Source organism: Balaenoptera musculus, chromosome 5 (genome assembly GCF_009873245.2).
Source record: "Balaenoptera musculus isolate JJ_BM4_2016_0621 chromosome 5, mBalMus1.pri.v3, whole genome shotgun sequence".
Taxonomy (NCBI): Eukaryota; Metazoa; Chordata; class Mammalia; order Artiodactyla; family Balaenopteridae; genus Balaenoptera; species Balaenoptera musculus.
Window position 1 is genome coordinate 56043933 of NC_045789.1, and position 14470 is coordinate 56058402.

Here is a 14470-nt window from a genome sequence, read left to right on the forward strand (position 1 = left end):
GTAAACCCGAGTCTCTCTAATACATAAATCTCTCTGCCTTCTTACTCACACATCGATGCTCCTCCTGATTAGAGTGTTGTACTAAAGAAGAGGTAATAATTTGTCTGGTCTTTTTTCTTAAGGGTTCCAGTTTTATTCTCCATAAAGATCTCTCTCTTAGCCTTGATTTTCTGCAGTAATTATTATGGCCACCCAGTTCCCCCCAAAAAACACACATGCTCTTCCTAGTAGAACTCATAGGCTTTAGCTTTTTAAACACTTTAACATGGAGAATTTCAAATATAGTATAATGAAGAACCTTTTATTTTTTCAGCTTCCATATATATGTGTTAGCATACGGTATTGGTTTTTCTCTCTCTGACTTACTTCACTCTGTATGACAGACTCTAGGTCCATCCACCTCACTACAAATAACTCAATTTCGCTTCTTTTTATGGCTGAGTAATATTCCATTGTATATGTGTGCCACATCTTCTTTATCCATTCATCTGTTGATGGACACTTAGGTTGCTTCCATGTCCTGGCTATTGTAAATAGTGCCGCAATGAGCATCGTGGTACATGACTCTTTTTGAATTATGGTTTTCTCAGGGTATATGCCCAGTAGTGGGATTGCTGGGTCATATGGTTGTTCTATTGTTAGTTTTTTAAGGAACCTCCATACTGTTCTCCATAATGGATGTATCAATTTACTTTCCGACCAACAGTGCAAGAGGGTTCCCTTTTCTCCACACCCTCTGCAGCATTTATTATTTGTAGGTTTTCTGATGATGGCCATTCTTACCGGTGTGAGGTGATACCTCACTGTAGTTTTGATTTGCATTTCTCTAATGATTAGTGATGTTGAGCATCCTTTCATGTGTTCATTGGCAGTCTGTATATCTTCTTTGGAGAAATGTCTATTTAGGTTTTCTGCCCATTTTTGGATTGGGTTCTTTGTTTTTTTGATATTGAGCTGCATGAGCTGCTTGTAAATTTTGGAGATTAATCCTTTGTCAGTTGCTTCGTTTGCAAAACTTTTCTCCCATTCTGAGGGTTGTCTTTTCATCTTGTTTATGGTTTCCTTTGCTGTGCAAAAGCTTTTAAGTTTCATTAGGTCCCATTTGTTTATTTTTATTTTTATTTCCATTTCTCTCAGAGGTGGGTCAAAAAAGATCTTGCTGTGATTTATGTCATAGAGTGTTCTGCCTATGTTTTCCTCTAAGAGTTTTATAGTGTCTGGGCTTACATTTAGGTCTTTAATCCATCTTGAGTTTATTTTTGTGTATGGTGTTAGGGAGTGTTCTGATTTCATTCTTTTACATGTAGCTGTTCAGTTTTCCCAGCACCACTTATTGAAGAGGCTGTCTTTTCTCCATTGTATATTCTTGCCTCCTTTATCAAAGGTAAGATGACTTTATGTGTGTGGGTTTATCTCTGGGCTTTCTATCCTGTTCCATCGATCTATATTTCTGTTTTTGTACCAGTACCATACTGTCTTGATTACTGTAGCTTTGTAGTATAGTCTGAAGTCAGGGAGCCTGATTCCTCCAGATCCATTTTTCTTTCTCAAGATTGCTTTGGCTATTCGGGGTCTTTTGTGTCTCCATACAAGTTGTGAAATTTCTTGTTCTAATTCTGAAAATCACACTTTCTTTTTGGCTTTTTCACTGAACCACTTTGCATAATTTTTTACTACTTAGTGTAGGGATTATAATGTGCACCTTCTATATAACACAATATGCATTTAGAGTTAAAATTATATTACTCTGTGTGAAATATAGGAGCCTTGCAACAGTGTGGTCTCATGCATTGTCTATTGTGTGATTTACATTATATATATGGTATCCACTTATGTTGTGAACCTCAAGGTAGTGCTAGTTTTTAAATAATTAATTTTTACTTTAAATAGTCATATATTGTCTTTGAGAGTTATGTTTTATTCGGTGGGAATTTTTAGGACTTCAAGCCCAGGAGACAGGACAGCATCTCAAGTAACCCTAAAAGAACTGCTTCCAGGAGGAGAGGGGGAGCTAGGATATATAGGAGTTTTGCAACAAAGGGCAGATAGTTGGCAACATCAAAATATTACTGTTAATTAAAGAAAACCAGATATGTCAAGTTAAGGAATTAAGTGCTTTTCTATGTATAGGAAGACGCAAGAGTCTAGGCTCACAGAAAATCATTCCTTTGATATGCGCCTCAGCTACCTGGGGCCAGTAACCTGTGTTTTCATATCCTAAGTTTCCTCAGGGCTCACCACAGGGAGTGGCTGCAGTCTGATAGCTGCTAGATGGCAGGTATTCTTTCCCTCCTGAGTTCCCTCAGGGCTCACCAGCTCACCATAGGCTGTGGTTGCAATTTCTGATGACTGTGACACCCTGAGTTCACTGATATGGCAAGAAATATTCCATTCCTCAGATCCTCCTCTTGGTCCAAAATTTGACTAATATCTGGAAGACATTTCATGACCAATTTTTGTCCCCTGGCACTGGGAGGCTCAGCCCAGATCAGGCAAAATTCTTGTTGATATGCCACCCCAGGTGCTAATTTCCAGATTAACCCTGTTGATAATTAAAGATTCTCTGGATCCTCTGTCTTACTAGTCCATTATGATCCAGGAGGTATTTTCCCTTATCGTTTCTTCCCATACCTAGAATCACACTATTACAATTATTTTATGGAGTTATAAATGTGATCTATTTCCTCAAGATGTTTAGCTGTCAATTTTGTTGGAGGTCTGATTACACATTAAACACTGTAAGAGACAACAATCTTATAAATAGACAGGATATAAGAAATGTAGGTAGTAACATTGACAAAGTGATAGTGCAAAAGGAAGACTCGAATCATAAACAATTTGGAAACAAAGAACAAATTAAAACAATGATTAGTATAACTAGTTGTAATCCAGTTGCAATAAACCATCAAGTCCATAGGAGAGCCAGCTGGAGAAGCCAAATTCTAGCAGGATCAGGTAGAGAGAAAAAGATAAATGTTTTATCTTTGTTTACAAATGTATACTTTATCAACTTGTTTTAGATCATAGCATAAGAGAAAAGGTTTTTTCTGGAAAACAAAAAAATTAAAGCTATTATATTTTCCAAAAAGTCATAAACTTATAAACCATACTCATCAGTTCATTCAGTCCCATGTAATTAATTCTGTTGATTTGGATGAAGTAATCTGGTTTTCCATTAGAGTTTTGTCATTTGTTACCCAGTTCAGTGGTATTACCTGAAGGCTATCAGAAACTTACATTTGTTAAAAGAAAAAAAAAGTTCTTTTTATGAGTCTTCTTGAAAATCTTCATTTTGTAAAAACATCAGCGTAAAATAATGATTGTCTATAGAGGCCAAAACTTAAAATAGCATGGTTAAAGACTTGAGTACAATGCAATTAGCAGGAAACTTGGATATTTCTGTGACATATAATATTTTAGGATAATAACTAGAATTATGACTGATAACATTATATCAGGACATATGTTTTAAATAAATTTTTAAAAATATATTCTTGGTCTTTGGTTTGGTTTCATCACATTTATTAAAGCATAATTAACATACAATAAACTGCACATGTTAAATTATACAGTCTCATAAGCTTTGACATATGTATATACTCATTAAACCATTTAGACAATCAAAATAATAAGTATGTCCAACACTTCCGTAAGTTTCCTTTTGCCCCTTTGTAATTCTGCCCTCATATTTGCTGCCATCCCCAAACAGGCAACCTTTGATCTGCTTTCTGTCACTATAGATTAGTGTGCATCTAAAAAAATTTTGTATAATGGATTCATACAGAATTTACTATATTGTTTAGCTTCTCACTGAAACAATTATTTTAATATTCATCCACATCATTCCATATATCAGTTTTATATTATCATTCTTATGTGATACTGAGTAGCATTCTATTGTATGATTGTTTAACCATTCCATTTTTGATGGGCGTTAGAGCTGTTCCAAGTTTTTGGCTGTTGCAAATAATATTGCTTTATTTATTCTGTATTTCATTTTTGGATATTTTCTGTCACTATGTATTCAATATCTTTATCTACTATCATCTGTGTCATACCTAGGATTATTTGATAGATTTTTGTTTTCTTTTTGCTATGGGCAGATTGTTCTGCTTCTGGGGTGCATGATAATTTTTTTTATTTATATCTTTTTGGCTGTGTTGGGTCTTCGTTTCCGTGCATGGGCTTTCTCTAGTTGCGGCAAGCGGGGGCCACTCTTCATCACGGTGGGTGGGCCTCTCACTGTCGCGGCCTCTCTTGTTGCGAAGCACAAGCTCCAGTCGCGCAGGCTCAGTAGTTGTGGCTCACGGGCCTAGTTGCTCCGCGGTATGTGGGATCTTTCCAGACCAGGGCTCGAACCCATGTCCCCTGCTAATCTCAAACACTGCGCCACCAGGGAAGCCCTGCATGGTAATTTTTGATAAGATGATAGACATTGTGTGTTTGTCCTTGTTGGATGATGGATTTTTTTTGTATTCCTATAAATATTGAGCTTGCTTCCAGGACACAATTAAGTTACTCAAAACCATTTGATCTTTGTGGATATTGTCTTCAAACTTCATTAGGTAGAGGCAGATCAGTGTTTAGCCAGGTGTTAATTTTACAAACCATTAAGTAAGATCTTTTTAGTATTCGTCTCTTACTTCATGAATTATGAGGCTCTCCACACTGGTTTTTGAGAACAAGCAATATTCTTCACTCTGAGCTTTGCAGGTTGTTATTTCTAATCATTTTTGGTGGTTCTTTTTCTGAACTCAGGTATTTTCCATATATGTACTCACCAGTTAGTATTATACAGGCACTGCAGAAATCCAGATCTCTCTCTCTCTCTCTCCCTCTCTCTCTCTCGCTCGCTCACTTGCTCACTTTTCTCTTGTACTCTGCACTGTGAACTCTGGCTGCCTTAGACTCCTGGACTTCCAGATCTATCTCCTCTAGTGAGAGGTAGTTGAGTTCTGCCTGAGTTTATGTTCTCCAGACAGTAGGCTGAGGCAATTATATGGCACATCTCATTTCTTTCCCATCTTTCAGGGATCACTTTTACATTGCTGGATGTGTTTCATTGTTTCATTTATTTTGTCTGGATTCTTTGTTGTTTTGGGTGGGAAGGTAAATCTGGTCCCTTTTGCTTCATTTTGGCTGGAAACAAAATCGGTTTTTTATTTACTCACATTTAACATCTGTACCTTTTCATGTATATTCAAGTTATCATCTGGTGTTATTTTCCTTCACTCTGAATTAACTTCCTTAGCATTTTTGTATGCAAGTTTGAATGGAACGAATTCTCTCAGTTTTGGTTTACAATAAAATGTCTTTTTCTTCCTTCATTTTTGAAGACTTATTTTTCTAGATACAGCATTCCCATTGACAGTATCTTTTGTTCAGCATATTACATATGTTGTTCTGTTGTATTCTAAACCCCACCTTTTTTTCTAATAAGTCAACAGTTATTTTAATTCCTGTTCCTGTGTTTGTGATATGTCATTTACCTCTGGCCTCTTTTAGTTGTTTATCTATTGATATCCATAATTTCACAATGATGTGATTTTTTGAAGTATTTGTATCTGTAGTTTGATGCTTTTTCTCCAAATTTATGAATTTTGAGCTATAATATATTTTCAAGTAATTTTTTGCCCCATTCCCTCTGTCCTTTCCTATAGGACTTCAATTACATATATTTTAGGTACTTAATATTTCTATTATTCAGATTAGATACTTTCAACTGATCTATCTTCAAGTTCACTGATGTTTTCTTTTGCAGCCTCCTATTTTGTTTTATCAATTTCATGCAGTAAAATCTTTATTTTAGTTGTACTTCTTAGCCTCACTGCATTGATTTGGTTCTTTTTTATAGTTCTATTTCTTTGTTGATTTCCCATCTGATTATCCATATGAGTATAGTTTTCTTTAACTCATTGAGCATACTTTAATAGCTACTTTAGACTCCTAGTTGCTAATTGCAATACCCTGATAATTTCAGGAAGGTTTTCTATTGACTACATTTTTTCTCTGTACAAATGTTTTTTTGCATTCTCATGATTTCTGAATAGATATTACACTTATATTTATATTTATATTTATGTCATTATAGAGGCTCTACATTTTGTTATAATTCTCTTCAGAGGATTGATTTTTTTTTAAGCAGGTATTTCACTTGTCTGAACTCAGCTTGTGTCTCCCTTGCATGGGCAGCAGCTGAAACAGCCACCCAGATCTTTCAGATTTGAACTACCACATTTTGAGGGTGTTCTGCATTCTCTTTCATGCATGAAAAATTTAGTGTTTTATTAGGATTTGTGCAGTTTTCAAACACTTTTTGTTTCCATCTCCTATCCAACTCTCTCTTTCCAAAGTTTCCTCCATAAGTTTCCAAATGCTTTCCCAACCCCAAGCTCTGTCCTCTGACACCTTAAGCTAGTAAGGTCATGGTTTTCCACCACAGGAGCAGTATTCAAATGGAAGATTCCTTCAGCCAAAACCTGCAAATTTGAAAATCTCGTTTGTTCCATTTTCTACTTAAGGACAGACTCCCCTCCAGTTTCTGCTAGATTTGATCATTTTACATCACCTTCAAATAGATGTTTTTCTTTCTGTCTTATATTTCTATCTGCAGGAGGGTTAGGAGAACTAAACTGCAAAAACTTGAGCTCCATTAACCTCTAAAAATAGTTATTTGCATATAAGCTACTCCACATAATTTTGCAAAGTAATCCAGGTAAAAATAAAAAAGTATCCTAATTTGTCACTAATTTCTTATAATCATTTCCTTTTCTCCCAAATCGGTTGAGTGCCTCTTATTTTGCAAGGACCCAAATCAGTGTTATTTATCATAAAATATTTCCAAAATCAATTGAAAGAAAATGCACCTGTCAACTTTTTCCCTGAAAAAAATTACTACCATGTACATGATTTTATAGATCCATATAAATATATCTGCCTTTAGTTGGGAAACATTTTTCAACATGGAATGGAAACTTTTTCTCCACCTGTCTGCTTAAATGAGTGTCATTTACCCTTTAAAACTTTTTTCAGTTGACTTTTTCTAGGAATATTTTCCCAAGCTATCCCATTTCTATCAAAAGTTGTTTGGGGTACCTCTTTTATGGACTTTTAGGCTATTTCCTCCCTTCCTTTTGGCATTTATCACACTGTAATGTATTGGTTGGTTTAACTTGTCTGTCTTTCTGATAGACTGAATTCCTTGAAGTCAGGCATTGAGTCATTTCTAAATTCCCATCACTTAGCACATTATTTTTGAAAAGTAAGTGCTTAAATAAATTTAATAAAGTAATAAAGTAAGTGCTTAAATAAATTTATTTAATTAAATTGAACTTTCAGTATGTAGAATAATATCATCTGTTTTATAATTTCTCCATATATTTTTTAGGTCAGTGAGAAAAAAATGAATATTTGGACACTTTCAGGGTTGCCCTTGTAAATATATTTCTTTTAACTGTTCTTCATATCAAAATACTGAAGCAGTATAATGTAATTTTTTACATTCTTAGTTCATTCAAGTCTTTACTTCATTCTAGTAGAATTCAAATAAAATAATGAAACCTACCCACACAGTTTTATTTTTAAAGTTGCAAGTGAATATCATCCTACTCTGACCAATCTGTAGTCATGTTTATTTCCTTGAAGAAAAATGGGCATTTATAACTTTAGATTTTTAAAACTGTGTGACCATTTATTTCATTTATTCCCTTACTAGTATAAAGATCAATTCAAATATTTTATCTTGTTTTATATATTGGTTAAAACATTGCCTTCTGCTCTATCTTAAAATTAATCAGTTTTACCTTCCTTTGAAATGCAAAATAAACAGTACATATAAGATATCAATAATTTAGAAAGTCATGAATACATTTTTCTACCAACAATTCATTCTAAACGTATTGTTTAAATAGACTCATTCAGTATTCAAAATAATTGTTAAATTGAGCCATTATTCAGTATTAGTTGTGTTACTCCTTTCAAAATGTTTACATGTTATTAAATTGTCTTATAACTGATAAAAAATTTTCATTTAAAGAAAAAGAACATAATTAATACTGAGGATAACTTTCTGCTATAAACGAAAGTTTGTGTTCCCAAAATTTCAAATATTGAAATCTTAACCCCCAATATGATGGTATTAGGAGGTACCACATCTGAGAGTTAATTAGGTCATGAGAGCAAAGCCCTCATGGTTGATATTAGTGCCTTTATAAAAGAGACCCCAAAGGAATCACTTGCCCCTTATGCGATGTGAAGACACAGTGAAAAGACAGCTGTCTATGAACCAGGAAGAGGGTCCTTACTGGCACCTTGATCTTGGACTTCTCAGACCCAGAACTATGAGTAATAAATAATCTGCTGTTGTAAGCCACCCAGTATATGGTATTTATTTAGAGCAGCCTGAACACTTTCCACCTGGAGAAAGAAGAACCCTGTTCACAGGAGGAAAAAATAATTAGAAAACCAGGAACCATAAAATAATGCAAAGAAAGGAAAGTTAATCTTTGGATGTCAGAGAATTGATTCAACAAATAAATGTATAGATTAAGATATATTTAATTATATTTTTAATCTGATTTTTAAAATTATACTCCTATATGTTTACATGTACACCCCAAATAGAGTTTTGAATCACCTTTACAATCCAGTGTTTGGACATTAAAGAGGAAAGGAAGAATGAAAATAAAGAAATAAAAATCATTTATCATAGTCTTCAAGGTTTTGTCTTATTGTGAACCATCTGAATAGCTAACATTTTGGAGCATGCTCTACTGTCTGCTGAGAACACTGCTGTTTTGTTGCCTAAAACACTGCTAGCAGGTGGTAAAGATGAGGAAAGTACAGAAAATGGAACATTTGCCACTTGAGAGAAAATGGCTTGCACTAATTAGTTCTAAAAATTATTTAATGGCAATTCTACAATATGTTGTGTTAGAAATTGATAGCCAACTCTACAACGTCCTAAAAAAATTAAAGTACATTTTACCAAAAGGCTGTAAGTATTGGTGTTTATATTCTCTACAACACTAAGCTAGTAATATTTAATAATAATTAATGTTATTACTGAGAACCTTTCACTCTCAAAAGCTGTATAAGCTGGCAAGGTGGATTAGTGACACATGTTTCATTTTTGTTACATTGAGACTCTATAAAATAATATATTTAATTCCTGCTTGAGTCGACTCAGCTCTTCATGTTTTAAATATAAATAAAATTGCTTACTCTGATGCATACTGAGGATTTTTCTTTGGATTATTCTTTTTTCTATTTTGGCTGCGCCACACAGCTTGTGGGATCTTAGTTCCCCAACCAGGGATCGAACCCAGGGACCCAGTGGTGAGAGCGCCGAGTCCTAACCACTGGACTGCCAGGGAATTCCATTTAACCAATTTCTGAACAGGTATGTTTGATTAGTATATGGTGCTAGCAGGAGATGGGATCTAAAACAAACTTAGCTGCAATTATCATGGTGTACCTCTCTTCTCACTATGAGCCACTGTGCTCAGTGTACTCTAGTGAGCTCACTGTCTTCTTTATCTGTCTTTAACATGGACTTTTTATTTAGATGATTTTTTCCCCAACTGGGGTTAGAGTCCAATCCTAAATTTTAGCCTATCCTTTTCATCTAGGATTCAGAAAACTTCCCTGGCCAAACCTGATAGTTCACTCAGAATTAAGATCTATCTGATTCTGAGAATCACTACTGCCTAGGCTATTTGACCACTTACTACAATGGCTTGCTCACCTTTCTGGCTCTTACTTCTATTTTGGATATAGCTTACATTCATCTAAATCATTTAAAACAAAAATTGTCAAACTAAGGTATGAAGCCTAAATCTAATTCTCCCTCGTTTTTATAAATAAAGTTTTTCAGAGCACAGCCATACCCATTTATTCACATATGGCCTATGGCTGTTTTCATGCTACAATGGGAGATTTGAGTAGTTTCAGTGCAGACCATATGTACCACAAAGCTGAAAATATTTTGTCTAGCTCTTTACAGAAAAGTTAGTTGAGCCTTGCTTTAAAGCTTCTATTCGAACAGTTGTTGACTATGAACATGACCTTTCTGACAATGGATTTAGCATTTTTACTACCAATCTAAACATTGTCGTTGTTTTACTTGCCTAATGTCTTCCTGTAGTTCCAGCATATCTCCCAGAGAAGCTTACCTGACATATAACATTAAATTATCTCCTTATTGTTCACTGTGTAATGTTTCCTGATAGGTACTCACAGTCATGATGATGATAATGATAGAGCCACAGAGAGAATACTCTTTTCGTAGGAACTAATCCTATTTCTTCCACTTCTTCTCTGTGAAACAGAGACCATCAAATCTAATTAATTACTCATGTTAGATTAATAAATCCTCTAACAGAAATAACTTTGGGTCTTTTATTACCCTTTTTAGTTGGGTTTCTTTTTTGCTCTTTTTTCCTAAACAGAATTGACTTGAAATTGAAGATTCTAGAATTTGGACCTGAGAAGTCATAGTTTAAGTGCTTAGGTATTGGAAACCAATGAGACTAGGTTTTTGCTCCCAGCTCCCCTGCTACTATCTGTAAATATATTATCATATTGCATTCTGAAATTGTAAATTACTAAAAATAAGTTCAAAATAAATAAATTGGGTGTTTTCCATATGATCAATAACACTGACCGCAGTGAGACTCTTCAGCTTTTATTTTACATTTTCCAAAGCTTATTTGAAAAACGTGATTTTATATTTTGAATACAAACACATGTAGTTTTCAAATATACAACATTTCAAAGGCTGTGAATCATCAGTGCGCTCTTGCCGTGATCAGTAACATCATTAATATTGAGCACCCCCCCAGGGCCTGGCACAGTGGATGTATCAACAATACTAAATACTTTAAATTTTCCAGAGAGGCCTTTTCTTTCATGCTTCCACGCATTTGTCAATGGTTTTCTTTGAGTTTTGTCTTCTACTTTCTCACCCTTCAAGCCCGTGCTCACGCAATGCTGTCTAGCCGATTCAACCTATGTGAGAGTCAATTCAGAGCCCAGAGAAGAATCTAAGCAAACCAAGTATACAAAGTACTATTGACTTTTCAGTGTCCCCATTTGTCCAGTTGTATATTGCTACATCTCTCTCATTCTCTAGGTCTAAATTCTGGAGATTAGATCTGAATCAACTATAGATCTAAGTTTTTTATCTCCCTTCTCTTTGGTGTAATATATCTTTGAATCTGTAGCCAAGAGGACAAAACAGATAAACAACCAAACAAACAAAAGCAACCTTTTTGGTCATGGCCTGATAACTTCTTTCCCTTTGAGTAAAACTGGACAATATCCTTTCCTGTTAAACTTCACTAATCTCCTTACTTCAATTAATATGGGCACAGCAATACACAGTATATTGAATCACAACATTTTATCAATTTCAGGACACATTAATTTCCACAATATCTCTGGAATTGGAGATTTATCTTAATATAAATGGAATGGTGTTTTAGTGTTGTGGTATAGTTCAATAATATAAGTTTTAATTTCCTAGTGTTACATAAAAGAAGCCTGTATTTTACAATCAATGGCATCTTAGATTTGAATACCTCTGTGTGTGTGTGTGTGTGTGTGTGTGTGTGTGTGTGTGTATGTGTGTGTATGGCCCATGGTTTTTGGTCAAGTCCTGTAGAATGTAAACTTTTTAATGAGAGTGAACGTTATGTGTCTAGCATACTTGGCACTTACTAGCTATTCAATAGTCATTAGTAAAATGATTAAATAAAATGCTACTCATAGTAACATATGTGGATGCATGTGGTCTAATTGGAATGCCAGTGCCTATACTTGAATAATCTAGTAAATCCTGGAACATGTTCCATGATCTGCATCCCAAGAGTATATAAATTCTACTTAGAAATGTTCGTGAAAATGAGAGAAAACTCCAGTTAACTAAATTCAGATCTGCCAAGAGTTTTGCAGAGAAGTGTTATCAGTATTATCAGGAAGCATATGTGCAATGTCTAATAGCAGTTGTATGTAAAGTGCTCTGTTGTAATGTTACCACCTTTGGTTAATATGGCAAAAATATCTCTGTTTTTTTCTTTTTCCTTTTTCTCTGGCTTCTATTTATCAGTCTTCATAAAGAAAATATCTTAATCCATGAATCTGCATGTCGATGTGTGTTGTAGGCTGAATAATGGTCTCCCCAAGATGTCCACATCTGAATCCCCAGAGCCCGTGAATATGTTACCTTACATAGTAAAAGGAACTTTGCAGATATGATGAAAGTTAAGGACTTTGAGATGTGGCTATTGTTTTGGATTATCTGGGTGGGTTAAACATAATTATAAGGGTCTACATAAGGAGGCAGAGGGAAATTTGACGACAGAAGAGGAGTGTCAGAGAAAGAAAGAGAATGTGATGAGGGAAGCAGAGACTGGAGTGATGTAGCCACAAGCCAAGGAATGTAAGTGTCTCCTAGAAACTGGAAGAGGCAAGGAGATTCTTCCCTTGGAACCTGTAGAAGGAAACAACCCTGCAGGCAACTTGATTTTAATCCTATAAAACGCACTTCAGACATTTGGCTTCCAGAACCTTAAGAGAATAAATTTGTGCTTTTTCAAGCCACTAAATTAGTGACAATTTGTTATAGCAGCAACAAGTAAAATAATATAATGTGCTACAAAGTTTTGTTTTTAGCCCTCTTCTAGTTCTATATAGCCCTAGAAGATTCCATCCTCACCTGAATTTGTAACCACCATCTGTAAGCAGTTGATGCTCACATTCTGTCTGTGGGGTAAGGCATCTCCACCTTGATTTCACATAGGCAGCTTTAGCACAAAAGTCCAAAATGGAAATTGTTTCTCACTTTGACTTGTGCCACCCTCCGCATTACTGTTTTAGTGACTGGCACAATTCTAAGATGTTTGACTCACCATTTCTTCAAAAATCACATTAAACCGAGCACCAAATCTAGGATCTCACATCTTAATTGTTCCTGACTTAGACTTAACTTAAGGCTTCTTCTTCTCTTACAGCACTATTTCAATAGAATCTATTATTTTTTCCATATTGCTGTAAGAGTGACATTTCTAAAAAAGCACAAGTGATTATGTCAGTTCTCTGCTTCAAAATTTTAAATGATTCAATTATTAATAATATAAAATCTTATCTATTGTAAGATACACATACTCCTTTACCTTTATATCTTGTACCAAAAGGTAACAGTCTTCTCATTTTTTTTAATGACATTGACTGTTTCAGGCCAGTTATTTTGGAGACTATCCCATATTATGAATATGTTGCTTGATGGTGATGTTAGCCTCATTCTTTTATTCCCAATAAGCGAACGTTAGACCTTGAGGCCGGAATAGATTCAGATTAAACATGTAGGGGATGAATATTTCATAGGTGATTTTGGATACTTTTTAATGCACTAACCAGGAATACCATGGTGTGAGGATGCAATTCTATGAATCATCTTGAAGTTGATCACTTTAGAAGGTGTTTTTTTTTTAATTTATATTTTGCAATTAATATGTGGAGTGATAATGGGCACCCCATTCATATCTTGCTTTCTAATACATTTTCATGTAATGGTTTTGGCATCCACTAATTATATATGATTGAATGGATTATAGCATAGAATGTTGTAAAAATGGTGATTTATAAATCATCATATATGTCTCATTCTTCTGCAAAGAGCTTTCTTTCATCACATATATATATATGTATGTGTATATATATATATATATATATATATATATATATTTACCTTTACTATCACTTCATGGATTTTTAATTTAGTCTGCTACAATCAAAATAATGTATTCACTTACTGCTTACAACAGTTTCCACTAATTGCCACTAAAGTCATTGTTACCAGTAATTTAAGAACACCTTTACAATTCTAAGATGCTTTGATCTCATGAGACTAGAATTAATAATTTTAACAAAAGAGTATAAGTATTTATGATTCTTCTCTACCATAGAGAAAAAGAATAGCATCTAATCACCTACTGTATAAAATCACTGTTCTAAAGAATTCTCGTGTTTTTCCCAGTCAATCCTCAAAACATATTAATATCTCTTGTAGCATTTGTTACCCACCCCTTACCTACCATCTCATTTTACAGATCAGGAAATCTATACCTCTGAAAGGCTAAATAAACTGCTCAAAAACACTTAATTAATAAAAGATAAGCAGAATTTAAACTCAGGTCTACTGGCTCTTTCCCTACCTCACAGTGCCTCTCTGAAGTTCTAGTCACCTTTATTTTACTGTTATGATACTTAATAATGATCACATTAGTTGGAATTCTCCAGGGATACAGAACCAATGTATGTGTATGTGTGCATGTTGATAAATAGATGGATAGACAGAGAGATAAAGAGAAAGAGAAAGAGAGACAGAGATTTTAAGGAATTGTTTCAGGCAACTATGGCGACTGGCAAGTCTGAAATCTGCGGGGAAGGCCAGGAGGCTAGAGACCCAGGA